We start from the raw sequence: 8,750 nt of genomic DNA on the forward strand, positions 1-8,750 counted from the left end.
CTCGTGAGTTTAGCCAGGAGGGTTCCCCTCATCTGCTGCTCAGAATTGCTCAGATCTTACAATAATTAGGAAATTGATGAACTTCATAAGACTGAGATTAAAAATAGCTAAAGCAAAGCAGAATTTTTACTGGACTGTCAACAGATTTGATCAAAGAGGCCCATCAGAAATCAGTTTTTGGTGGAAAGAAAACGACCCAAGATCTTGACGCATGAGATCATGGTGGGTGGGACTCTGATTTGGCTTCCGGGTCAGGCCAGCTGCAGAGCTTCTGAATCTAAGACCACAGATCAGCTCTAGGGGGCAAAAAGTCTCACGGGCAGACGCAGATATGGAGGTGAGAACCCGGTGACTTCTCAGGGTTGGTACTCTCAACATGTATTCCCCTCGCCTGGAACAGCACCACATAGCACCTCCAAGCTGTGTCCAGAGGCAATGCCATTCCCATGGAGTACAATGTGAAAGGGGCCCCTGAAGATGGGAAATGTGGTGGCCCTGTAGCCCACTCTCCTTTCTTCTGCTTCAAGACCCAGGTCCGTTCAAATACTACCCTTCATGAAGCCTTCTCCAGCTGCTCCAGGAATTGCTTCAGTACCTTACAGCATTTGCAATTCTCCTCTGTCAAATAAAAATGCTGTTGTTAGCTTCTGTCAAGTCGGCTCATGGTGACCCCACGTACAACAGAACAAAACGTTGCGGGTTGGTCCAGAGCCATCTTCATGATTGTTGGTATGTTTGAGTTCATTGTTGCACCTATTGTGTATTTTGAGTGCCTTCCAATCTAGGGGGCTCATCTTTCAGCTATATCGAACAATATTCTTTTTATTAATTTTATTTTAAATGTTTTGTTATGCTTTAGGTGTAAATTTGCAGAGCAAATTAGTTCCCCATTCAGTAGTTTGTGTTCCACACATAAAGTGTTTTATGACAATGGTGTCATTCTCCATAATGTGTCAGCACTTTCCCCATTTCTGTCCTAGCTTCCCCGTTTCCTTTCGTCCTGGTTTTCTACCCCTTCCTGCCTTCTCATCTTTGCTTTTGGGCAAATGTTGCCCTTTCGATCTCATAGAATTGATTGCTCTAAAGAGCATGTTCCTCTTGGGTGTTATCATTTATTTTATAGGCCTGTCTATGGTTTGGCTGAAAGGTGGTCTCCGGAAATGTCTTCAGTTCCAGTTCAGAAAGGTGATTTAGGGCCACAGTCTCGGGGGTTCTTCCAGTCTCTGTCAGACCAGTAAGTCTGGTCTTTTTTGAGAATTTGATTTTTTGTTCTGCAGTTTTTCTCCTGCTCTGTCCAAGGTCCTCTGCTGTGATCCCAGTCAGAGCAGTCGGTGGTGGTAGCTGGGCACCATCTAGTTCTTCTTGTCTCAGGGTCATGTTGGCTGTGGTTCATGTGGCCCATTAGTTCTTTGGACTAATTGCTCCCCTGGGTCTTTGGTTTTCTTAATTCTCCTTTGCTCCAGATGTAAGAGACCAATAGTTGTATCTTAGATGGCCACTGGCAAGCTTTTAAGACCCCAGATGCTATTCACCAAAGTAGGATGTAGAACTTTGTCTATTAACTATGTTGTGCCAATTGATGTAGATGTCCCTCAAGTCTATAATTTGACACCTTCGAGCCTGGGAGCTTCGTCTCTTGAGGTGTTTGGTTATGACTAAGAAGTTGCCCTGGCTGTGGTCCTTGTGTGCTCAATTGTCTATCTAAACATATAGGCAGCACCTACAGTTGTGTATGGAGAAATATCCACCACCAAACCTATAACTGCAAGTTGGAGTGTTCCTTTAGCCTCCCACACCTCTTGGCATATTTATCTCCCTATGTATCCATTCGTAATTTCATGCTTGTTGACATTTCATGCTTGTTGCAGGATTGTCTATGCTATAGTATTTAGTATTTACCAATGTTGCCCTTTGTTCTTGTGTTCCTCTCAGTGTCTTCCCATGCCTTGGTCATGTTTTGCTGACTACCTTCATATTGTGTATAGCCTTTCCCTTCACCAATATTAAAACACGTCTTCTATTTGGTAATTTTGCCCCCCCCCCACCCTGAACAATAGTCTATTGTGATCCATAAGATTTTCATTGGCTAATTTTCAGAAGTAGATTTCCAGGCCTTTCTTCTAAGTCTATCTTGGTCTGGAAGCTCCACTGAAACCTGTCCACCATGAGTGACCCTGCTGGTATTTGAAATACTGGTGGCATAGCTTCCAGCCTCATAGCAACACACAAGCCACCACGGTGGGACAAACTGACAGACAGGTGGTTGTCAAATACGAATACATAGTATTTACGACATTTACTCTAATCATTATCTCTCCTATTGTCTGAGCTCCTTGGGGGCAGTAACTGTGTTATTCACATTTTCCCTCCCTGGCTCTAGAGCAGTGCCTGGCTCCTACATGTTTGTTGGCTTGAACCTTGGTTAGGGTTTTTGGTGAGGGCATGAGTCACATGCCTACTCAGAGTGACCCATAACGTGCAAACTGTTTGCAAACTGCACCTGCACTCAATCAGCATGAGGATGAAGCACAAGCAGGGCCAGGCTAGGAGGCCTCAAGGTCCCTACCAATTCCTGCAGGCTGTGTGAGAAAACAGTAGTCTGACTGCGAGACAGGGCCCAGCGATCCAAGGGACAATGTGGATGTTCAGAGGCTGTTTCTGAGCAAACAATGGCTGAGGCTCTGAAACCTAAGAAAACAAGTCCACCCAAGGCAGGTGGTGAGAGTCAGAGCATTCACGCTGGCCCACAAGTACACTCATTGGAGAAATGGTGGACAAGGCACTTTCCCGTATAGGAACCTCCTATATTAGAAGCCCCTGACTGTGCTCTTGGTGCCCTCAAACCACAGCTCAGTGCTTACTGAAAAAGTCAACAATTCATCTTATCACAGCTTTCAATGCTGATCCAGCCTGGACTCCTTGACCTTCCAGCACTGTGGTGTGCGGTGTGCCTGACAAACCAACACAAAACATCTGAGCAGGCATGCAGAGCTGTCTGGGGTGAAGAGAGAGGTCATACCTGACTCCTACATTTATAAAACAATGAGTCCCTGTTACTTGCCTCCTGTTTAAATGGATTTTGTCCCCCTTCAAATTAGGAGAGTTACAAAGGGAAGGAGACAAAGTAATGTTTAAGTAGAAATATAATACGTAAACATATAGTATTTAAAAAATACTGGCACAATGGTTAAAGAGTTTGGCTGCTAACCAAAAGGCTGGCAGTTCGAATCCACAAGCCTCTCCTTGGAAACCCTATGGGGCAGTTCTACTCTGCCCTATAGGGTTGCTATGAGTCAGAATTGACTCAACGTCACTTAACAACAACAACAACAAAAACAAAAAACCAAACCCGTTGCCGTGGAGTCAATTCTGCCTCATGGCAACCCGATAGAGCAGAGTAGGATGGCTCTATAGGGTTTTCTTGGTTGTAATCTTTATTGAGAGACGCCCTAGTGGCACAGTGGTTAAGTGCTTGGCTGCTAACTGAAAGGTTGGTCGTTCAAACCCACCAGCTGCTTCTTAGGAGAAAGATATGGTAGTCTGCTTCCATAAAGGTTACAGCCTTGGAAGCCCTGTGGGGCAGTTCTACTCTGTCCTTTAGGGTCATTATGAGTCAGAATCAACTCAATGGCAATAGGTTTGGTTTTTTTGGTTTAATCTTTACAGAAGCAGATCGTCAGGACTTTCTTCTGTGGCACTGTTGGGTGGATTTGAACCACCAACCTTTAGGTTAGTGGCAGAGTGAAAACTTTTAATCCTAGACCCTCCCTCGGCAAGGTCTCCTGAGGGCAGAAATAGTATAAAGGGAGTGGAAATCCAGGACAAATGGTTAAGTTTAAATGAGGCAGAAACATTCACCAACAGCTACAGCTGCCCAGTGGTGGAATGAGCTGCCCTGTGAGACTGGGAAGGTGTTATGGATTGAATTGTGTCCCCCAAAAATGTCTGTCAACTTGGCTAGGCCATGATTCCCAGTATTGTGTGACTGTCCACCATTTCATCACCTGATCTGGTTTTCCTACGGGTTGTAAATCCTACCTCTATGATGTTAATGAAGCAGGATTAGAGGCAGTTATGTTAATGAGGTAGGACTCAATCTACAAGATTAGGTTGTCTCTAGAGTGAATCTTTTGAGATGTAAAAGAAAGAATTGAACAGAGAGACAGGGGAACCTCCTACCACCCAGAAGCAGAGCCGGGAGCAGTGTACATCCTTTGGACCTGGGGTCCCTGTGCTGAGATGCTCCTAGACCAGGGGAAGATTGATGACAGGGACTTTCCCCCAGAACTGACAGAGAGAGAAATACTTCCCCTGGAGCTGGCACCCTGAATTTGGACTTCTAGCTTCCTACACTATGAAAGAATAAATTTATCTTTGTCAAAGCCATCCACTTGTGGTATTTCTGTTACAGCAGCACTAGATAACTAAGACAGAAGGGTAGCTGAGGCTGGGTGAGTAAAGGTCTGGAGGCTGGAAAGTAGTGGTCCCAAACTTTTAAATTATAAAGACCTTTTTTTTTTAAAATATATTTTATTGTACTTCAGGTGAAGGCTTACAGAACAAATAGTTTCTCATGAAACAGTAGTACACATGTTGTTTTATGACATTGGTTAACAACCCCACAACATATTAACCCTCTAAATTCTCAACCTTTTTTTTTTTGGTGAAGATACACATAGCCAAAGATACACCATTTCAAAAATTTCTACATGCACAGTTCAGTGACATTGACTACGCTCTTCCAATTGTGCTGTTATTCTCACTTAAGATGAAGGCTTCCAGAACAAAATAGTTTCTTATTTAACAGTTACTACAAATGTTGCCCTATGACAATGGTTAACAATCTCACAACACATCAACAATATCCTCACTCAATCTTGTGTTCCCTATCACCAGCTTCCTTGTCCCCTTCTGCCTTCTGGCCCTTGTCACTGGACTCCTGTACCTCGTTAGTCTCATTTGGTTTTACGGGGCTGTCCACTCCCAGGCTGAACAGTGAACCTCAGAGGTAACTTCACCACTGAGCTAAAAGGGTGTCTGGGGGCCATAATCTCGAGGTTTCTCCAGTCTCCTTTAGGCCAGTAAATCTGGTCTTTTTTTTTGTGAGTTATAATTATGCTCTAGATCCTTCTCCAGCTCTGTCCGGAACCCTCTGTTGTGATCCTGTAAAGACCTTTTGTTTTAAACATGGCTCTTTAAATACCATTGGACAAATGCATGACCAAAGCTGCTATGAATTCAGCAAAGCTTTTACATAAAGTTGTATTGGATTGCAATAGCATCCATGTAGATCCATTTGCTGTGGGAAACATGTTCATTCTGTCCAAAAATCAATGTTGATGTATATGTGGATTCTAGGATGCTTTGCAGTCAATAGCGTGTTTGGGATGTACAGGTTAGGAATACTGATGCATAATAAATTCATGCATGAATTGAATTTGATAAACTTTCCAATCCTGAATCTATAAAGTCAGTTATTCATTGTTAAATAGTTATGTGCCAGGCGTTGATGTTAAGCACCCTATGGTTCCATGTGGGTACATCAGGGAAGCTTGCTCAGCATATGCACATGTCTGTCTATCTGCACTGAACATGCAGACAGGCTGTGCCTCAAACTTCCAGGCAGCCATAAGACTGCTAGGAATGAGACATATACACCCACTAGCATTAATCATTCCATGGGTGCTATGGTCATCTGTGATTGAGCTGGACACACGAGACACTTACACGATGTTGGCAAAATGAAAGCCATTATTATTATTTAGAGAAAGCAAATAGCAAACAATAACAACAGATTCTCAAAAGGAAAACCTCTTACTCTTTCCAAAATTATCCATGTCCATTCTTATGTTGCTGGGCAGGCGCATCATGATTCCGGTCAGATGCTGTATTCATGTCACCTGCCTCCAGCTACCACCCGCTGCCTGGGGGGCTTGCGCGGCTCCCAAGACTTCTGCTCTGCCGCTGGGTCTGCTAGGCTCTGCTGCTGGCTCCCACCAATCTACCTGGGCCTGCAGGGCTCTCTGGCCCATCCGAGGGTGAGGGGTGCAACCCCTGCATGGGCACATTCAGGCGTCTTTTGCCCTGCTGAATCAAGTATTACAACTCTTTAAGCTCCGCTGCCCAGAGGCAGCCAGCTCTGCCCTGCTGTAGGAAGACCCCTGCACAGAATCTTCGGAGGCAGCCCCTGCACAGGGTACACTCAGGCCTCTGCCCAGCACCAGCAGATGTTAACAGCTCTTTTAGCTCCACCGGCAAGCCTCCTGCCTGAAGGTGCTCAGGTCTGATTCTGTGCACCAGCAAGCCTACTGCAGCCACCTTGCTATGTGGGCCGGCAAGCCCACTGCTGCTGTTCTGCATCGTTTTCAATTTTGCTCTTTCTCCTGGAGCTAGGAGATTCTCAGAGTAGGGACCTTGGGTCCAAAGAATGCTCTCCACTCCAGACTCTTCTTAATGGTAGTGAGGTCCCCCGAAACCTCCGTGGGACTGGCCCTCATATAAGCCTCAAACTAAACCAAACCAAACCCATTGCCGTCAAGTCAATTTTGACTTATAGCGACCCTATAGGATAGAGTAGAATTGCCCCATAAGGTTTCCAAGGCTGCAATCTTGATGGAAGCAGACTGCTACGTCTTTCTCCTGGAGCAGCTGATGGGTTTGAATTGCTCACTTTTCAATTAGTGCTAAGCACTTAACCAGTGCATCACCAGAGCTCCTTTATACCTTGTCCATTTCAAGGCATGATCCTCTCACCGGGACCACAAACTGACCAATCGCCTCAGTAGACCATAAGCAGTGGCTTCACTAGGGGGGTACGGCCCATACCCGATGACACTGTCCGAGGGGTTGATACCAAAATGACTCCAGGGTTAGCAGTGGCGGTGGCGGCTTGGCAGTGGGAGCAGTGGAGGGCCATCGATGCTGTCAGTGGGTGGGCAGCCGAGGCAGTGGTGTCACCAGAGTTGATGTCACCTGTCACCCAGTACGATAACTCGCCCACCCTCCACCTGCCAGTCAGGGTGCGTACGTATGGCCATGGTGACCTCTATAGGGTAGAAAGGACAGTCTTCACCTCAGCCATTGGCAGAGGGCACGAGCTGTGGGGAAGTGAGGGGTGGGGCGCGGCTGGGAGGGGTGGGGCCACACTGGGTGGTACAGCACTTGGCCCTGCGCTGGGCTGGCAGCTGGCTGCTCCGCCCACCAGGTGGAAGTTTGCTGGCCTGCCCTGCCCATGGTGGGTAAAGGGGAAGAGATGACACCATGAGTTACTGCACTGGGTGACACCAACCCTAGTGATGCCATTACCATAAGTCACTCAACTTGCATAGTCCCAATCATTTTTGGACATGTTGTCAGGAGGGATCACTCCCTGGAGAAGGACATCATGCTTGATGAAGTAGAGGGTCATTGAAAAGGAGGAAGACCTTCAATAAGACGGATTGACACAGTGGCTGCAACAATGAGTTTAAGCATAACAATGATTGTGAGGATGGTGCAGGACCGGGCAGTGTTTTGTTCTGTTGTACATAGAGTCGCTATGAGTCGGAACCAACTCAATGGCACCTAACAACAATAACAGCCAATCATTTTGTGGGAATTATAAGACCATGGCTAGAAAGGGCACATAAAAGCGATTCATTACACCACACTCAGCCTTTCTGCGGCTTAGCCCCTGGGCCCTTCTGTGGCTTAGCCTGCTCTGTTCTGTTCTGGATATCACAAACGGTTAAGTGATTGGCTGCTAAATGAAAGGTTGGCAAGGCGTCTCGGAAGATAAGGCCTCATGATCAACTTCCAAAACAATCAGCTGTTGAAACCCCTATGGAGCACAGTTCTGCTCTGGAACACATGGGGTTGCCAAGAATTGGAATCTACTCAACTGGTTTTTTTTTGTTGTTGTTTGTTTGTTCTCTTTAGAGCAAGCCTCTGAGGTCCATCTCCCAGAGTACCACCCCCACGCCCTTCCCAATCCCTGGGTGGTGGCTTCAGAAAACATCTCTGTAACTGCAGCTTCCCACCTTTCCATGAAGCTCCAGGAAATAAATTGAGGAGCCTTCTGGCTTTGCTGCTAACACAGGAAACAGGAGGCTCCTAAATTAACTACAGCAGGGATCTCACTAGGGTCCATAAGTTAGGAAGTCCTTGTAGTCATGACTCTCATTAAAAATAAAACTCCACATAGGGAGCCCAGTTATGGAGGCTTCCTAGACATATCCAAACAACTTGTGGGATTGGTTTACTGGGTTAAAAGGCTTGACAACTCGGGGGACAACTTAGTCAACTGGCGTAACAGTTCACAAAGATAATGTTCTACATCCTAGTTTGGTGAGTAGTGTCTGGAGTCTTAAAAGCTTACTAGTGGCCATCTAAGATACAACTATGGGTCTCTACCCGTATGGAGCAAAAGAGAACGAAGGAAATCAAAGGCTCAAAGAAGAAACTAGTTCACAGGACTAATAGTCTCTACAAACCACAGCCTCTTCTAACCTAAGACCAGAAGAACTAGATGGTGCCCAGCTACCACTACCAACTGTTCTGACCAGTGATAAAACAGAAGTTCCTGGATAGAATGGGAAAAAAATGTAGAACAAAACTCAGATTCCTAAAAAAAAGGCCAGAAAAATGGCGCTCTAGGCAGAAGCACCATGCCATCTCTCCACAGCAAAGATTCGGAAAACTAAGCCGAACAGAGAAAACAGCAATCCTGAAACCCTAAAACATCAAATGAAGAGATAAAGAACTCAGCCAAG

This window comes from Trichechus manatus, unplaced genomic scaffold, assembly GCF_000243295.1.
Source record: "Trichechus manatus latirostris isolate Lorelei unplaced genomic scaffold, TriManLat1.0 scaffold00050, whole genome shotgun sequence".
Taxonomy (NCBI): domain Eukaryota; kingdom Metazoa; phylum Chordata; class Mammalia; order Sirenia; family Trichechidae; genus Trichechus; species Trichechus manatus.